General features: G+C 31.8%; 1 protein-coding gene across 1 annotated transcript in view; it reads right to left on the bottom strand.

The window, feature by feature from the left end:
- Positions 1–21688, bottom strand: part of LOC119835694 (probable cationic amino acid transporter) — a 95116-nt gene that overhangs the window by 42356 nt on the left and 31072 nt on the right. The gene's annotated exons all lie outside the window — the stretch shown is intronic.

Genomic DNA, 21688 nt, shown 5'->3' with positions numbered 1-21688 from the left:
AACTAAAATGTTTCCCATTTACAAACTAACATAAATTACCAACCTGTCACATTAGTCTGTCTTTAATTCAAACTTCCTAACCACGTTCTTTGATGGTAAAATTTATATATGTATATTTTATAATACCTCCTATAAATGAGTATCTGCTTTAATTTATATTAAAGTAACATTATCAGTCACAGCAACCTTTGTTTTGGTTGGTTATTTTAGTTATAAAGGGGTAAAAGAAAAGTACATTATTAGCCGTATAAAATTACCGTGTCATAATAATTCTTCCAGCAACAACGTAGCCTGTAATTAGCCTATGAAGAATAAACTACTCTGGAAGGAAGCAGCCTAGTAATTGCTCGAAGAGAAAAGCGATTTGAGAAGAGCATCTGCTCCCTCGTCTAGAGGACACCGAACAAAATTATTATTTAAACAAATAAATCGATGAATATCGATACTTCTATCCATGCATTTTTTCTGATAATAACATTCCAAGAAATTACCCTTTGTTAAGGTGGACTAACTACAGCCAATGAGTCTAATCTAATAAGAAATACTATTAAGGTTCGGAACATAATAGTAAATAATATTTTACTGAAAGAACATAGCCCATATCCTATTCCTTCCCTTTCCCAGTCCTTTCCTTTATTCCTTTCGCCAATCCATTCTTAACCCTTTCCCAATTTAAAGTCGGCAATCCATTTGTAGAGGCGTAAGGACCTTACACCTCTCCAAATGTTCATGGGCGGTGGTAGCGCTTACCATCAGGCGTCCCACCAGCTCCATTGCCGACTGTGATATTAAAAAAAAAGAACAAACACTGACTCTGTTGTCGATGTTATATTTGTAGGTTCAGAAACCAAAAAAAAAAAACTTGATGGTGTATTCTCATTTCACCAAATTTTTTACGTATGCTATGACATAACTTGAGCACACGAAGACTCAAAATAGGATGGAGGAGCTTTTTAAACATTGAGAGGAGCTTTTTAAACATTTAATATGAATGACCGAATTGGACTTTATTTTTCAACTATCAAAAGGCGTTTTCAATTTTTGTTGAAAATATTTGAAATTTGCTTCAATACCAATATTGATACAGAAATCCCCATTTAACAAATTAAACATTAATCAAATTTGTAATTATTTGAAATTATAGTTATATACCTGACAAATTATCAAATAGTTATTTTCGTACTCGTCACTGTAATTTGCATTGGCCAACCATTAAAATGCATTGTAGTGATTCATTTGTATTTGAGTGGCATTTATAATAGTAATTAGTATTGGCTTTATCCGTTTATAGAACCTATCATAATTGCATTCATATGCGGTCACATGCTTCGTTTTTTATTCTACTTTTTCTAATTGGTGCTGAAACGAGCTCTACTCTCACAAAAGCAAAAAACCTATGCTTATGCCTGTTCATTATCTTATATAGGTAGAGAACAGAATATACTATTTTCAAATACCTTTAAATATATAGGTACTCAAAATACTTACAAACCCGAATTACAAAACAAAAGTAAACTACTATTAAGATAATAATTAAATGTTATATGGATTCAGAGCAAGATCATCACCAGCGTATTTGCACATCCGATTTCGCGTGCTACCGTGGAAAAAAGTATTTCGTTCGTTCGTGCTAGCTCACAGACCAGTATATTACGAATTTCGTTGATTTACAGTTGAAATGAAATTGAAATTCAGGATGTTCGGAACCGACACTTTTAATTAACCTGTCCATCACTTTTATATGTAGTTCAATTAACGTGACAGCTCAGAAGCTATAGGTCAAGTTGGAGTGTATGCAATATCCGCTAAGATGATTGAGATCTCACCTGTACACGTGCTGCAATATACATATTGGTCTCGTGTGTATTTGCTTTCCACGTATTTCCTTCAAGAAATAACTTTTTAGTACAAAATGTACCTCACTCTCTTTAATAATTTTTGTATGAAATGAAATAATGCTCACATATGATCTAATTAGGAGTCAACTGATATGTTGAACCGTATCTTGTTCGGCTATTAATAAAATATTTCACAATTTTATAGTGCTAGTGCCATGTTACAATGCTGCTACACATTTATTACAAACTAGCTATCCGCCCGCGGCGATGCCCGTGTAGTCGCAGGAAACTTAGACCCGGGGTTTTTCTCGCATGTTCCCGTTCCCGTGGGATTTCCGGGATAAAAACTATCCTATGTCCGTCTCCTGGGTCCAAGCTACCTCTGCACAAATTTTCAGCCAAATTGGTTAATCCGTTTTTCAGTTATAAATAGTGTAACTAACACCACTTTCTTTTATATATATAGATTCGTTTAATAATTGCTTATTAATTGGTCTTAGTGTTTAAGCTGTGAAGTAAATGCAATTTCATTTCATTAAAACGAAAAGTGTCGATAGCAAAGACCTTTAAACCGTGACATATTTTTTATAATTTATGTCTTTATTGTACTTCTCACAACGAAAACTGCCATTAGCCTAATAATCACTTCAATTTTATTTTCACGCTGCGACAAGCACACTGCGACAAGGTAGCATGTGTGATAATCGCTTTCATCCCACCAATCTTCAATAGCTCTTTACTTCCAATTGACTTGACAATTTGCACATATCGACTAAATGCGAGTAATTACAATACTAATTCTAGGAAATCTCTAGCTAGTTTTGTAAGGTAAAACATAGAATTGTTCAAAGCAGTCGTCATTTAGTACTAACGCAGGCTGCACTAACGGATAATACGAAAGGGAATTATAAAGAATTCCCACATGAGTCTATTGTACGAAGTAAGAGAACTGATGGGACGTGAAAAAGCTTTTAAATAAAAATATGTAGAAAACAAATCCTCTCGCATCCACACCAATTAGTCGTAGTTAGGTGACATTAAAAAGAATTTACACAAAGGTGGAATGTGCATTGTGCACGATACGAGGAGTTAGACTAAAGCAACGGTTTGAGACTAAACGAGTCAGACTCATCCAGGAAACTACTCCAATTCGACCTTCTGAAACTTTCTCGTTGTTTATTCGATTCGTTTGTTTATTCAGAACAATATATATTTGTACATACTGGTGAAACAGCAACGGTCGAGATGCAACCTCATTTAAAAATTTTCGGATGTTACATTTCGTTCCATATGTTTTTGACGTGTGAGTGTCAGATCATGGAAGTTTTAGTTATATATTTTAAAATTTTTAAATGCATTTTTTTCCACAAAATATTAAAAATCTGCATGCCTGCATATATACCAAGCTAAACTACAAACTTGCGAAAGTTCATACTCCTCCGTCCGATTTAAATAGAGTACAAAGTTGTTTTACGTATTAACAATATTTAGATTATCTTATTGAAGCTTTCATATATGTATGTATATATAAATAAGTAACTCATATTTTATTATAACGTTACCACTAATAACGTATAAATAATTAAATAACAAGAAATGGGAACAATCGCTGAATGAATATCTCATGTTACTATTAATAGTCTTTTTTGTATCTATCTTCATTGAAAATTTATTGTTTAACAAACGTTGAAGCGGCTATTTTCGCAAAATCGGGGCAAATGTCTGTCAATTAAATAATGTGAATCCTAAATCAGTCTTCTATTTATATTATTTTACACAACGTAATTACGATATTTATAAATTTGACCTACTAGCTTCGCGATTGTCTACAGCAAAATTTCTTAATTGCATAATTGCCCCAAACATGCAATTAAGAAATCTTGAGAAATCACTTATGTTAACTGTTATGATTGTTTTGTACACGAATCAATTATCAGTTTTTTCCTCTGATTTAAAGCAGCAGTGACAACCCTCTCGCATGTAGTATGCACTAAAATTGCATTGTCGTTGTTTGCCAACACGCCCAACGATAAAGTTATTTGTTGTTTTAGGTTCATACCTACTACTCGTTTCTCTAGTGGGAGAGTGGCAATCGATTTTCCCGCCAGTATTCTGTGCCTTTTTGGTCCGATAGTGATTTTTTTTTAATTCTAATTGTAGATTTTACTGGCAATTGTAGAATTGTTGATTGAACTTACATTATTCATTATTACATCTGATATCTATTTGCGCATCTGTGTGTATATGCACTACCTTAAAATTGCTTTCTGTTACAGAGTTATTAATCATTGATGTGAAAGTCAGGCTCGATACCTAATGGCCTGTCCTTTTGCTTACTTTGTCATTTTATAATGACAAGCTTGGCTAGTTTGAGCCAATTTAATGTCGAATCACTTAGCACTATCGCATTATACGGAATATGTTATTAGTATTTGCCACAAAGCTATGTAATAACGTTAAGACCCCGTATAAACTATATGTAGGTCACGTGTCCACGTAATAATTATAACATCGATAATTCTAATTCATATTCATTTAATGGATGGAATTATTACGCTTCAATGATTAAAGGGCACACGCTTGTTTACTTGTAGGCTTAACGGCAAAGTCAAGCATCTTAATGCACATTTAACTAATGAAGATAGACGATGTAGTCACATCATAGCATGCGACATAAATGAACACACATAATTAATGTTGTCTTTATTCAAAGTATTTTCTGGAACAAATTTATGTAAGTATTTAGTCGGTCTTTGTTTGTTTTATTTTTAATACAAAAATAGACATAAGTAATCAAACACCCTGATTTTAATTAGAGAGAAAAATAAATGTGGGATTCATGCCTGGTTGTATAATAAAAGTATCAGATCCTTTTTTGTTTCATTAATGATTAACCAAAAGTTGCGTTCCAAATACTTATATTATAAAATATACCATGTACACGGATTTGCGGGAATCGAATAGGAACATCGAAAATGCGTATTGCAATTTTCACATATTATAAAAAGAGAAAAACATTTATTTATAAAAACGATACGAGTGTATGGTACTAGAGAACAATTCTATGACTAAAATAATTAAAACGCAATGTAAAAAGTTCAAACTAAATTTATTCAAATATCTGATCATGTGCATCAACTCATCTAAAAGGATTCTACTGACTAAACTTAAATGTTACACCAGAGGCTGTAACGCTCATATTCTGTCAGCACCATATTACCTAAAGAGATTGTAGTTAATGGCCTAAATAACCCAGGTCTAAATAGCGTAACAATTTGTATTAAAATGTTTTATGTCATCTGTTTCTGAATTTCAAAAAATGAGCTTTCAACTGCTTTTTAAAAGTGTCCCTTGATTGAGAACTTCAGCGGGCTATCGTTTCAGCGTTTCGTAGCAAAAAATCTAAAACTTTGTCTAAATACAGCTTTTTGACTTTGGGCATAGAAAAATGTTCGTACATGACCTATATTCACTTGATGCTTTGAAAGTCCGCCACAAAAGTAAATTGTATAAATGAGACTGTTGTTTCTAATATAAATAAATATCTAATATAATCTAATTTAAAGACCGTTAGCTAAGATCATAGCTCACCTTGATGGAGTCTATGGAGCGTGAGATTGACCGTAGACCAATCAATATAACAGCGAGTTACTCTGTCCTATCTAGTGTATATAATAAAATTATATAACATAATATAAATTGACCAATAGATATCACAAAACTTCGTGTATGGAGCAAATATAAACCTAGTCCACCGACGTTTACATTTGTTTTTAGATAGTATTTTTGTGTTTACGTGGGTGATTTTAATATCAGTTTGCTTAACAATTTTTATTAAAGTATATCTGTCTATTTGTCTTATTCTTCGAACATTGCTTCCCTCGCAAATTAATGATAATGATAAACTGATCTGTGAGGGTTAAGAAGAAGGAGAATTTAACTTATAAACGTTAAAAGTTATAAAATGTATATTAAATAGATGCGCATCTCCTTGAATTCTTGAAAGCGGATTCAATGAATGAAAAACATTATGCAAATGCGATAAATGTATTTCATAAACCAACGCATTTATGATAAGCAAGTTGCTGAATATACCTTAGCAGCTAACAAGTTAGCTGTCTCGCTCCGCTTCATTTCCATAGTAAAAAGAAAAGTCATTAAATATTATCAAATAACCTGCCTGAATATGATAGCGCGTTAATAATAAAAACCATCGTATAGTACCTTATCTTTGTAACCTGTGTGAGAAACAGCTTGTAAATATAGAATGATGTTGCTACATTTTTAGTCTGTGATTCCCGATTTTGTGTCGGTTGGTTTATTTGTCTTATGCGGGTGAATGGTGATGTGGGCTGTTGTAGAACACACAAACTTGTTTTTTGCCAATGCCCACACTAAGTTATATGATAGGTAATATTCTCCAAATGTAATAATTTGTAATAATAGTAATTAGTAATAATTGTAAAGCTTGATTATCATCTGAGAAGTGTAAACTTCGAAGCAACATGAATATTAATAAAAATAATACCGGTGATTTGATACAATATGAAGAAAGAAAGTGGATAACCTACGTTCCAGTAAAGAAAATCGATCAAGATTCAAAGATACAAGTTATCGACTTCACACCCACAAGCTCACACGTGATTCGATTTATAGAAGAATGAAGAGATATTATCACATTTGTTAGTAAAACCATACTATACTAGATAAAACTTATCTTGAATTAAGTGTGTTTGTCGCTGTCAAATGGTGAAATAAGAGCACTGGTGGGCACATTATATACAGAACAAAGCTCTTTCAAAATATCGAATCGCGATATGTAAAAGTAGTATCACTATGATGATTTCATGATTTTATGATCTACAGTTTATGTTGCAAATACAATATTTTTTTTATAATTTTTTAGCACAAACGTATTATGTACGTTTTCTTTCTTGGTCCTTGTTTGTTCTGGCGTATTTAGGATTTGCTAATACATCTTATTATTATTTATCTGTAAACTAGAAAAAACTGGTCCATTTAATTATGTAAATTGTGTTTTACCATTCTAGAATTCAATCGAAGAAAATGTCATAGATTAGTTATATATAAGGGGACTAAAAAATCGTGTGACATTCAGAACAACCATAGAACAACATACACAATATATTCTAAACATTAAACGTTATAAACAGCTGCAATTCTCTACGCTATCTAATTTATCTGTTAAAACTCGTTATATGCAAAGGAGATAAAATAATACACATTAAAATTAATATAATGAACATGTACTGATAGGAAGTAATGACAAACGTGTTTAGTATTCAAAAATGTTAAAATAAATCTCCGCTAGTTACCAGATGGGAAAGGTCGATCTCACATGGTTTAATCTACAAAGGAATCTAGCTAAACAAAATTATTAATATAGAAAGCGGTTGATAGACACTAATCGCATCATAGGCCGTACCTTTGTAAATACACATCGATTATGTGTTAATACAAAAGTTATCTAATACTGTTGTGTCATTCACCCCGGCTATATATCATGATCTGAACATGTGTGTCGTAGCCATATTTCTGTTTATCTCCATGATCGATTCACACAACACAACAAGGGATGTATCTCATACATACTCTAAGAAATGATAGATAAACACTTTCGCTAACACAAATTATATATAAGCAGCTTAATAATTTAATACTAACTTAGCTAGGTTTGAATTAATTTATTAAGTTATAATTACTTAAACCTATTTTACATGAAAGCTTTTGTAAATATAGCAAGCAAAAAGAAACCTCATTTGTAAATTATGCCCAGCTGTTGCTGTTATGAAGGCTATTTTCAACGCCCTATGAATAATATCTTTAATATTTCTTTTTAAAATAAAAATTTATCTAATTAAGTCTTCTCTTTGCTAATCTTTTGCCGCTTTGAAGTAGACAGGAGAAGGGCTAACAAAGCAGATGTTGTTTGGGTTAAGCATACCTGCTCAGGTCGATAATTCTAAAATCTACAATATTTCGAAAAACAGACTTAATGAAATTAAATGATACCCTTACATTCATATACACAAGTAAAATAGTTTTTATAGAGAATTTAACTTGCAAATCTCCCAGTTTATCTAACTTGATAGATCGGTAAACCAGCGTTGAAATTATTTTAGGTTTACCTTTCAATTCCGTTCAGTTTCCGTTAATACATCGCTTCGGCTATAACAAAATATTCGCCGTATTTTATGTGTTACCTCTAAATCCGGTTCAAATTTCCAGTCTATTTTGCTTTACAAAGGATGTTTATCCTCATCAACAAAACAGTAAAGCTTCAGCGTATAAACTGGACAAAGGCAAGTAATTTGTTACTTTGAATGATTTATATTATTTTTGCCCCTATTATTTGACGTTTAATTTTGCGAGCATTATTAAAAATTTACGATTTAATTCCCTAGACTTAATTAGGTGTTTTGATAAGGTTACGTAGAGTATATGAAAACACATGTTTCTGTTTGTCTGTATCAAAGTATAAATTATTACAATATTTTATTGATGGGTTGTATCATTCATTTATTTTAAAGATTTTCAACCCAGTTAATATTTTATATCCCTCATGTATAAGATGAACAAATCCCGATTTCAATAAATATACAACTTGGCTTGGCAACTTTACATCAGTTTGTAATTTCCGGTGTATTCTGGATTCAGTTTGTATCCTTAGGATATTGTTTGATCTGAAGAACGTCAAAACTAAAATGAATAAATTGAATCAAAAGTATAATATAAAATTATACGTATCAGGTATAAAAATGTATTTCTTATCTGTACAATAAAATAGAGAATAAAATGAATAACTTTGTTACAGTTCAACAAATCCTACACAGAAAGTAATCTTTATGAAATTATAATATTCAATAAAAAATTTCGTATCTTATAAACGATGCTAAATATTTCAAGAGGTTATTTAATAGAATATCTACATAACGATAATTACGTTATTACTTATAACAAGAAATTTATTAATTTATTAATTAATATTTGCATAATCAGCTGGAGTAAGGTCTTTAAGATTTTTTAATGAAGCATTACTTATGCCTTATGTACGACTGCTCGAATGGCACTACAGCATTACCCTAATGGATTTCTACGGTAGTATATCTAGACTAGGTTATAAGCTTACATCTCTAGAAAACTGATTTTAATAACGTAAAGTAAATTAGTAACTTTGTTTTAAATTGACTTAATGTTTTTATTTTTGGGTGATTATTTAAATTACTTTTGTGGGAATAAAAGCTATAATTTGATTTTATAGAAATTTGTATATCGCGCAAAATCTTTGTGTTAAAAAATAATTTACTTTATTCGATGGCCATTATTCCATTTATCCTCAAATTATACGCGTTATAGAAAAAATAAATAAAATGTATGGAAATTAATTCAATATTTAATTAGTAGTTATTTTTCAGAAAGCTCTTTATATCAGATTCCATTAAATAAATATTATTGGGACTTAGACTACATACTATGCAATGTCTTTAAACAACTCTCGAGATAAATTTAATTATTTGATCCAATTGAGAATAATTTCACATCAGTTTTTATTGCGAAACAACACCAATGGATAAATATGAGACAGAAGATACACGTAACGCAAGTAGTTATAACATGAGGTTATTACTAAAGCAAATATTACAATATAAAAACTCTGCGTAATGAACAATCCAAAAACCGACAGCTACATCAGCAAGATTTTATGATTAGTCTGCGACGCTAATGTGCCTTCAGCAATATTTTGATCAGTCAGTTTATTTAATTAAATTTCTATTGAAAAAATGGCAATATACGTTAGAAATGGGCGAAAAAAGAACAAGAGCAGCACAAAGTTAGCTTTTAGTGTTGAAATAGGTTAACGAGAATCAAAGCAAACGAGTGTTAGGTTGGCTGTGAACCACCTCACGAGCCGTGCGAGCAAAACATCCGTGCCGCGGCAGCTGCCGGCGATTGACAGAATCGAGCGATCCTCACTCTAACAAACAATTTTTTCCAGACAGTAAAACCAATGACTTTGTTTACAATGTGCTCATTTAGCGCTTTTTACGCTGAACAGAATAAAATTAACTGCTTACTCTAAATTAAATTTTTTTAGTCTTAATTTACTTAATTAATATATTTCTGCTGCTAGTCTAGACTTTAATGCCCATAAAAACATAAATCCTAACTAACCTGTTAAAAAGCACCTTTGAAGTTCCGAGTTATTACCTCAAATTTCTCGCTTCCCATATTACTTAGTGTAAATTAAGCAAGAGTAGCTTAAACGCTTTTAACTACATTGGATAAAATAACGTTAAATGGTTTCATTTAACTAATACAGTGTTTTGAGCAATGGTGCACGGTGTTTTTGTTTGGGATCGATTCTTTCGAGTAGTTGCGGCAAGTTTAAAAATAGGTCACCATGAGTTATAGTGTGTGAATAAATATTTTTTAAATATGACGTCGATTGCAATATAAAATTATCCACGAACGATTTAGTGTTTGTTTGACCTGTCTACAGACAAAATACGTTATAATATAAATCATAGTGTGATATGATACTGACGATGGATAGCAATATGTAGATTCAATTACACGAAAATTCAAGATAATATAGGACTCATAAATATCTCAGGAAATTGGTCTGGTGACAAAATGTGGATACAACAAATCAAATTTCGAATCAGAAGCATGCCGATAAAATTCTTTAAACTTCTCCAGACACTATGACACTATGTTCCATTTAGACACATGCATTCGATAAATCTGTATTGTAATGCGAAAGCCATATATACTTATATATACGTATTATGGCGATGCGAGCCGTGGGTCGACGGCGAGAGTCGTTAGAATGAGGAGGTCGAATGTCGACCGTCGCTGAGCTAGTATGTATACAAGCTTAGACGTTAATAAAAGGATTCATGATCATATAAATCGATGTAATAAACGAAGCTTAGAAAATTTAAATAATATTGTTACTAAAACAAAAAAAAATTCTATTGAAAACTTTTAAAATCTTAAACAGAGTACGCGCAGCAAGAATAAAAAATAAATAATAAGTTCATTAGTGTATTCAAATAAGTTACAGAAAATTTGTGCAAAATAGTTACGAAAACACTATTAATTTCTCCTCCGAAAATTTTATTATATTTGCCATATGCTTTTAATATCTAACAGTTATTTGTCACTCATTGTTGCGTGAGTCGTTTCCGGTGTAAAGATGTATATCTTTACACCGGAAACGACTCATGTCATTACTGGTAGATCTGTTTACGAGGTGAAAATCTGCTCTTAATTAGAGACATTCTTATTTTCTTGTTACTACGAAAAACGCTAACCTAAATAATACTTATAATGTTACGATTATTTATTTAAATTATTTATATTAGAGATATTTGTTTAAGCCATAACTATTTGAATAACGGTGCAATAATAATAGACTGTTTTCTCGTATTTTTCCAAAACTTTAATTATATTTAGCGACGAGATATTTAAAGTTACAAAGCTGGGTCTAATGAATCGATTCGCGCCTATACAATGTTCGAACTTTAGAAAAGAGAGGAGTTTCATTCAACGAGATGAAAAGGGCAAGTAGAGTTCAACCATTGTTTGGTCATCGGTTGAAAAATGTTAAAGCGCCAGTTTTTTGAAATATCAACCGTGCTCCTTTGTTGCTATACTTGAAAACGAAAATAACTTCTCACATCCGTTATACAATGTTAGTTTTAGAGTTTCGAAGCAATGTATTTAGCCTTTAAAACGTTAATTGTAAGAGACGCATTGTAGTCTGAGTATCACAATTAGTATCTAACACCAAATAAGCAGTGGTGGCTCAGTGGTGAGGACCTCGGACTTCAAAAATCGATAAGTCGGGGTTCGAGACCGGGCGAGCGTGCAGGAAATAAATTGATTTTTCAATTTATATGCACATGTGGATAACATCACCATTGCTTAAAACGGTGAAGGAAAACATCGTGAGGAAACCGGCATGTTGGACATGCCGGTTTCCTCACGATGAATCAAAAGTTCGACGACATGTGACATCTGCCAACCCGCACTTGGCCAGCGTGGTGGATTATGGCCTGAACCCTCATAGGAGGCCTGTGTCCCAGCAGTTAATTTGTCTCTAATCGATGAGACATCGTGTACAGATTATTAGAATAAACGAGATCTCTTACAGAAATATCAATATAGTAAATTCTTCTCTATTTAGCCCTTTCAACATAAAACAATTAGCTATATAGCTGCGTTTGCGTAGGATTCCGGTATAAAAACTATCTCATGCTTTTTCAGGTTCCAACCCAGCTTTTGTACCAAACTTCAACTAGATCAGTTCACTGGTAGGTGTGACCAAGAGTTAATTAGAGATTAAATGAATGAATAAACATATTCATCTACTGATCCGATTGATTTAAAAATATTTTCATTTTTACGCGTATGTCGACGCGACGGGTCGGCACATAACAAAAATAACCTAATGTAAATACACTCCACGTTCAACAAAATGCTAATCGAAGTGATTGAAGTAGCTATTTTACTAAGTCGAGTCGATTTCACGTCATTATTGAATAAAATGCCTATCGAATTGGAACGCGACCGATACACATGAAAATTCTTTTATTTGTATATTGATTACCATCACCATTACAAGCGAATAGCAACAAGTGTTGTGGAGTGCTCATTTTTCACTCGATATTATACTGAGGTTCATAAGAATAAATCAAGGATTGAATCGAGTTCCATTTAACCCTATTATTTGTGTCCGTTTCGTTTGCGATCCTATAAATAAAATGACTTGTAGGCTATAGGAGCTTTATTGACATCGTACCGCAGTTACTATCTTCGGAACGTATCATATAAAACAAAGATTTTAATATGTACTAAAACGTATTTGTGTTCATGTCTTGTCTTGCGTATCTTTGCTAATAATATAAATGTGACAGTGTGTTCCTCTATTTCTTCTTTCTTTCGGAGCGATTTTATGCTGTGATTTAATCGCTGGAAATAGATAAGGGGCTATAGGTTACGAGATATAGGTTACATTTTATATTATCCTCTTGGAATTGTCTTTTGACCACGAGGGTGGAAATAAAGTAGAATAAAAAACAAATGATTTTGAGCTGTATTCTTAGAACATAATTTACGATGTAAAATAAAATCTTTAATAAACAAACAGAAGAAATTGGAGAAATAAAATAATAATTAATGCGCATTATATATACATATTACTAGTGGTCCGAACCGACTTTGCCCATGGTACATATATAGCCTATAGCCTTCCTCGATTAATGGGCTATATAAAACTGAAATAATTTTTCAAATCGGACCAATAGTTCCTGAGATTAGTGCGTTCAAACAAACTCTTCAGCTTTATAATATTATTATAGATTATTATTTACATAATAAGTTCAATTAATAGTACCAATAGTAACAAAATAAGTTTTAAAAGTTAATTTGCGTTAAATTCTAAAATTCAAAGACTTTGCATCTATTGAGTTCACGATTGACCTTTGTGCGTTGAAGGAATAAAATTAAGGTATTAAAATTAAATGTATTTAAACACATTTATTTTATTTTATTTCGCTACCAGAAACATGCAAATAAATTTACTTTTGTAAACAAGTATCGTATCCAAAATAAATTACATCTAGCTCATAATTATATTTACCTATACTCAAGGGGCGTTACTAAAATAGTAAAAAAATACTTCAATATTTTTCTAACAAATGTAAATCTTTATTTCAGCTGTTGTCAATAATAAAATGGATGAGTCTTTCAGATGACAGTGCATTAGTGAGAATGTAATGCATCCCAGATACCCGAGACAAAGGAAATCTCAATTATAGAGTCTATGATTAATTGATGCATGCATTCATCACTTACTAGAATAACGGAGAATGAAAAATGTTTGGTATTTCGTATATCGGTGAAAATCTTTGCATTTCACAAAAACTCCAAGTTAATAATCATGCAAATGCTCCATACATTCAAGACCAGATAGACAAAAGAAGATATGACGCACGTGTAAATAAAATAAATCACGCAGATAGAATTTTCGATACTAGGTATTATGAACAGATCGAGAATACACGCCGAAATATCGTAATAAAGAAAAGTTTGTATCGAACACAAACGTAATACGGGTTTTGAATAAAATAAGTAAGTCTCTTTTGTATACAAACTGTTCACATTTTAATACAATGTCTCGACACAGCGTGTTGAGAAATATACATATATGTATTAGCAGTTAGATAAGAGACTGAATTTGACTACGAAGCTTTTACTATTTTATTATTGTAGTGATGGTTGTATATTCTGCTAGTATCGACATCTAAAAATGTATTTGAAACTCATAAAATACGTCTACCCATTAGTTTCCCACAACACATTAAAACTCTCTCTAAAGGGCCTCTGTGTGTTGGATCTGTGTCCCCGTTAGGAAGGCTCCTAATGACCGGATACCTTCCCGTATATTATGGTTTTGAATTTGTATGAATAAAATAATAATTAATTGAATGACATTCAATATTAAAATAAAAAAATAAAAAACAGATTTTAAATACCGAAACTTTTTAATTCTACAGGAGCAATAACGTAATGCACCTCCTCGCGTGAAATGAATAAATTGAATTTTTTATTTAACTACATATTATCATTTCGGGATTAATATGAGCTGATGATGATGATGAGTCTTTATGAACTTTATGGCTTTTATCATAGAATTTTAGTTTTCTATTATACCGTTTCCTTACATGTTGAAACCGATTACCGATTTTTCATTATTTATATTTTACAGTACAATTCTTTCAGATTTCTTTGTAGTTATATTATACTAGCTAGCTTTTATTAATAGCATTCCAAGATTTATAGTTTTGTATGTCCAAAAGTTGAGTTACACCGGTTACGTCAGTAGATATAATTTGAGTTAGAAATATTGTTTTTGTCAACGCGAAAGTGTTGAAGAGAAAACAAAAAATATTCTTAAATGTTATCCTATTATATGTATTAAAAACTCGCGAGACCATACTACTTAATTAGTCCCAATATTCTCCTTTTTAAATTTTAATAGAAATGCCGGTCAAAATCAGACCACGTTATCCAAGGTATGGATAACATGGTCTGATTTTAACAGTTTAACAATTACACAAAAAACGCCTTTGATGTCGGCGCCGCCACGCGTGTAAAATAATAAAAGAAATGTGTCTAAGTATTTATAAATATACATGATGTATGTTTATAAATATTTCGTCCTACATTAATTCGATAATAAACAGAATGAATTTCTTGTGGGTTTACATACTTGATATAATACTATCGATCATTATTTCATGTATATTATGTAGTTGGTTGGTTGCTTTTTGATGTGGTAGTCGAGCACGCTTCGGATTGAATCGTGTCAGTTCCACTTTCAGAGAATATCGCCATCAAATAGTAGCCGGCCCCACCCTTATTAGTCCATTTCTTTATCGTGATCAATCCAAGAGGATTAGTAACGGCAATGCGTTGAGAAAACTCATCCCTTCCATCATCTAACAATAAAATATTCCAACGCAAGAAGGGAAATTCTGCCAAAAACTAGTTTTATAGAATTTTAAGAGTAATCATCAAAATCAACTATAACCCGCTATACGAATCTTGCCAGAATATCTTCAGATTCACACAGACGCGTCTGCCCTCACCCTTCGTTAGCCGCGATCGGCGTCGGCGCTCGCCCCGCAAAGATCGCAGTTACTCAGTATATACATACATCTTAGCGTACAACACATAATACAGTATTATTAATCTGTGCCTCTTACTAATTCTCATTCAGATTAGTAATTCATTTGATATTCAAGACCAATACGTGCAGAGCGATTCGCGGTTCCGAAGTACATTCGTTTTATATGATTATAATTATGATTATAAAATCGTGCCTTTTACTAAGTCTTATTTAACTGCGCAATTTAATATTCAAGACCAATATGTGTTAAAAATAAAAAAAGGTGTGTGTGCGATTCACACATGATAGAAGTGAAACTTCAGTAAATCGACAAAAGAATGAATAAAATAGTATGTATATTTCTGTCTCATTCTTTGCCGGCTTCATTCTACACATTTTTGTATTTGTATCTCTTACCTGTCATTTTTCCGTTGCATCAGGTTTGAAATCACAACGATTCTAAAGAAGTTTCACTTCAAAAAATATATATTGTACCGGTATAGCTGTAAGCAGCGCAGCTATCTTGGGTCCGAATAAGCTAGGTCAAGCGACTGATACAATCGTATTAATAAAATATAAATAATTAATTTTATTTAGAATCTTTATTAATAATTAATCTACAAAAATACTGTTTCTCTTGATAAATTTTGTCTATATTTTACGACACAATTAAACAACACTCATATACCTCAACAGAAAATAATGAGAATGTAATGTATAAATAAATACATATAATCATGAAATGAATTAATACATTATCTCATAAACGTGTAACATGTCTACATCCTACACGTGTAAAACTCATACCCATAAAAACATCGGCCTAATGAGGGTTTTTTCCAGTTATTTGTTCATCTTAATTATGATATATTATTAATAACGTCAGGACAAAATCATTATTTGCTTATAGTATGCCGAGAATATACACATACTAAGCTCCTATAATCTTTTCTCTATAATATAAAAGGAATGTATGGGTTGAATTCTTGAGCTACTGCGGGTCAGCCTACAAATTATAACTAATACTAGTTATTGAAGGAATGTAATTACTTGAATGCCACTTTCTAAATACATAGGTTAGTAATATTAATTAGATTTGCTTGCATGTAATAGCACATAAACTTATTAGCTGCAAGTTTAATCTAAAACTTCTCTTCTCGGAAATTTCCGAAGGTTTACTAAAGTTAAATTGTTTAACCTCAAAATCTTCAAATTAAAACTCCAATACAATTGCCGTACTGTCCGTGGTTGAGTAACAGCAGGCAGATGTCGTCATTCAAAATTCATTAATCCACAAGATTAAAATCTTTTAAGCATATCTGCATGATAATCTTGTTCAAATAATGATAGTTTTAATAAAGATCTTGAATTGTATACAAACTTTTGAATATATGGCTTAAATTATGGAATTTAAATTTCATATGTATGAAGCAGCAATTTTATTCTATTGTGTCTTAAATTGAACTTTTATGTACTGTAAGACACAGTCTCCTGAAACACAGCGAAAGCTATATTAGGAGTCTGGGATTCATGTTGTATGTGATATATAAATTGTTCAAACAGTGAAAATCAAGTGGACTATTTCAGACAAAAATTAAAAAAAAAACTAAAAAATTTTGAACGCGCTGCTTTCAAACGTCCGTCAATCCAGGTAAATTCGTTATCAATTTTTCAAGCTCTTCGGCATGTATCCGATATTGGGCGTAACCACGTTACACCAGCCGTACTACACACAAATATGTTGATATCTTTGTGTCATAGAGTGCTGTCATAGAGCCCCGGTATTGGTAATGCGGAACTGTCAGTTTATATTAGGTACTCCCTGTATCATATTTCGAGCATATACAAGTTAGAAGCTTGTGTTGATCATAATATTATTTAGGGAATGCCGTTTGATTTACGTCGTATCATAACTGAAACAAAAGTTTGTATAACTTATAATTATATGGAGGTACGAGAAGCACAACGTTAGAACCCCCAGGGAAAACGGAAACGTGGCCGTTCGAAGCTGTCTTGGCGTCGGCCTGTTATCGCAGAGACCAAGTCATTTGGAAAATGCTGGAGCGAGAGAAACGTGCTGCCTAAAATCGAGACGCATGACGGATATATGTTCTTTGCCCCAGCTGGGGGCCATAGGATATTAACTACCTAAGTAAGAAGAAGCGCATTTTCGAAATGTTTTAGATATCTCATCCCTCTTATCTTTTCATAATACATATTAATAGATAATAAGTGTTGTACCCATTCTAACATGAAAAAAATATTGCAGATCTTAATAACCTCATTGTTTGTTCATCGAGTACCTACCTATACATTCTACAGCTTTATAAATACAATAAAAAAAACCTAATATTCAATTACTTCATTTATTACTTACATTAACCGAAATCACTATAGAATACAATCTATTAAAGCTTATCAGGTTCTCTCCACAAGCAGATGGGATTGATAAAGAGATATAAAATTAAAAGCATTGATATAAATTTTCACTTGTTAAGAATTCCAATTTGCCTTAGATGTCGAGAGTCGAGAGCGTCGCTTGTAATAAATAGGTTAACGCGCTATGTGTCTAACACTGAAAGGGTTTATTTTATTATCCAATTATTATGGAAAGTTTCATAAAGAAGTTGTATAAAGAATATTTCAGTGTGAATTGATACTGACGACGTGTGCACTAAAAGTTTAAGTAAAGTTACGTAGTTGTTAGTTTCGGAAAAATGTGCTATGCTCGCCGAAAGATAGATTTCTTTTAAATGCAGGATTATGCTTATATTCTCAATGCAAGGTTAGAACTAATGAAAATGTTCCGTGGGCACGTAATGATGGCGCTAAGTAGCCCGTTTAGTCTGCTAACCTCAATCCCATTCAGAATGAATGAGATTTTTTCTCACTTCCACTCCAAAATCGTGAAATTTTTTTCCTATTTCAAATATTTTTGTAATTTAAAATAAGTGAAATCTCACTTCCATTACTGAATAAGAGAGTTAATAATTGTGGAGATTGAAAGTATATTTGAAATACCTTTTATCTCTAGACAATGCTGACGTGTATATTTGATGAATGATACCAGACGTTCAGAAGCTTTATTCGTGTAAATAAAATTCTGTGAAATTTGCAGTGAAAAACGTTCTTCTCCTCTATCACGGTGAACATTCAATCAATTGCGTTCTACCAATGACGCAATTGATTGAATATTCACGGTTATTATTTTGTTTCAATAATAATATTATACTTTATGAATCAAATTAATGAATGATACAAAATCGATTTAATTAGCATACATACGCAAACTTTTTTGTGTTTATTTCCGCGTCATTTCATCGCTGAACTATAATCAACAGGTTAGAAAGACTGAATGGCTCGCGAAATGGCGACACTCCAAGCCTCTTCACTACGAAGCTTAGAGGTGCCTCAGCGAATCTAGAGTTAGTTAACTAGTTTGTCCTCTCCCCGTGCTATTTTATTCACCCTATCGCGTTTCACATACTGACCTATTTAAAATATATTCCCGTGAAGTGCAATGTCATTCATGTTCATTTTATTAGTCATCATCTATGCAGTGGGTGTGTTTTTAACAAATATCTTAAGGTTAGCTATGATATTATAGTCTAACTTAAAACATAACCGGTATGCAAAATACATTCGATGATGTGAATGATGCATTTGAAAATGTCACGTCAATTGGATATTTCCATGAGCTTTCATTAAAAAATCGAATGATTTTTAGTTAAGTCCGTTATCTTTGTTAATTTAATCACGATATCTGAATATTTTTTGTGTGGAAATTTGCATTCACGTGGGGCAAAGAGTACAGAATTAACCAGGAAAAAAATAGCTTGATAGATCATCCTATTCATAGAAACATGTTAAACCCAAGCATTCAGAGGAATCGGTCGATATGTTAGGAAAGTAACTACAGTGAATTTTCTTTCATGTCTTGAATTTTTAACGTAATTTCTTGTCTAGTCGTCCGACACCTTACGTAACGAATAGCGATATCGAACTATGTTAAGTTAGAAAGCGTCGAATTTAAAGATTTATATGGGCTTTTTACCAAATATGTACGTAAATTAGATGACCGTTCAACATGACTGCTTTACAATTTTGTGTTCTCGCCCATATTTGAAGAATTAATAAGAGATATATACGCGTTATCTATTCAAAAATACAATATTATTGAAATAAAACTATGACTCCAATAACGTTATTTATTCTAACAATACTCTAATTCCTCGGATCTGCTTCACTGATAGTAATATTATTCAAAACTGTTAGATATGTAAATCTTAAGATTAATACGATGATACAGAGTTTTATTTATAATTGGGCAAATATAAAGTCTTTATTTCACTACTTTGTTTATTTTTTAACGTCGTTTATTGTGTTTTATTTATTTTCATGACAGACGTCTGCCAAGCCTCAGGCAGAGCAATTTAACGATCAGAATTATCACGAAAACATTATCCCGCTAATATCAAAAACAGATAATATTGTAACGTTTGTTACGAAAACCCGCGGTTGAAACCGCGTAAGTCCGTATCCCGTAGGAATATCGGTATAAAAAGTGCCTATGTGTTATTTCAGTTGTCCAGCTATCCACGAAGCAAATTTCATTGCAATCGGTTCATTAGTTTTTGCGTGAAAGAGTAACAGACGCACACATATGCATCCATCCTCACAAACTTTCGCATTTATAGTATTATTATTCACCAATAGATGTCAGGAAAAAAAAAACACGAATAAAACACGAATATGACATTTTCTAAAAAAGATTCCTAGCTAGATCGATTTATCGCCCCCGAAACCCCCTATATACTAAATTTCATGAAAATCGTTGGAGACGATTCCGAGATTCCAATTATATATATATATATATATATATATATATATATATATATATATATATATATATATACAAGAATTTTCGTTTAAAGATATAAGATATTATTACTACCTATGTATAAACCTACCCAAATACACCCTTATAATCTTTTTTGTGAATTACTATCGATCCTAAGAACATTATAATTCAATATGAGTTTTATTCAGATTCAAATAGTAAATAATATGATTAAAACTGAAGTTATACCTTGTAAAAATGCCAACTGTACGAAAACTTCGCGAGGGAAAGAGCGCGTTTAAGCAATATCCATTTACTTCACTTTTACAATAATTGTGCCAGTTTTCTAGTTATTTTATTATAAAAATATGAAAAATTGTAAACAGGACCATATTATACCTTTAGGTATAATTAAAATATACACAAATATATTATACTCGCATAGGTACTTTTAACAGGCCTTTCCATATAACAATCATAATTCTATCATATTATAACTAAGGTATATTGAATTTTGCGGTTAACGAGTATGCCTACATCATAAATTGCACATTTATGAACAATATGTTTAATAATTTTCTCATTATTTCGCTAAACACGATTTAATAGTATGCACGTCACAAACACATACGGATTCTGGCATAATAGAAGAGAGGACAATTAACAAATGACAAAGCATATATAATTCATAAAGAGCGGCGGAATGAGCTGCGACAATACCACAAAACGAATTACTTCCGAATTTACACGAAACGGGACACATTTGACTTCAATGCTGGTATTGTTTACAGTATAACGATAATTTTAATCATCTCGTATTTGTATCGAATAGAAGGCACTTCCCAGGTAACCTAGTGTTAAGAGCGATTTTGTTAATAAATGTTACAGGCAATACTACGATAACGGAAGCTTCTTATTTCTTAAACGTGTAGTTAAAGGTATTTTGCGGTTGGAATTTCAATATTATAATACTTATTTGAATACGTACTTGAATTTAATATCAAAATCTAGGCTAAGTATTTAAGTTGAAAACACGACTAACTAAACTGAGAATAATAATACCATACATGATATTAATAGCTCACTATCTTGTTGCATCATTTTGTCAGAACTCATTTCAGTTTTAATACCATTTCCTCGGGTGCAATTTTAATAAATTCATAAGAATATTGGTATGAAAGTATTTATTCAAACAATATGTTATTGAAGATCACGACCGTATAGTCTGTCTAAGATTATTAGGTTATATTTTCTACATTTTGTACTCGTGCAGGATGAAATGCAACATTCGTCTAGGTATATATAGTTCTA

This window comes from Zerene cesonia, chromosome Z, assembly GCF_012273895.1.
Source record: "Zerene cesonia ecotype Mississippi chromosome Z, Zerene_cesonia_1.1, whole genome shotgun sequence".
Taxonomy (NCBI): Eukaryota; Metazoa; Arthropoda; class Insecta; order Lepidoptera; family Pieridae; genus Zerene; species Zerene cesonia.
Note: the sequence above shows the minus strand (reverse complement) of the source record. Positions and strands in the feature narration are given on the sequence as shown.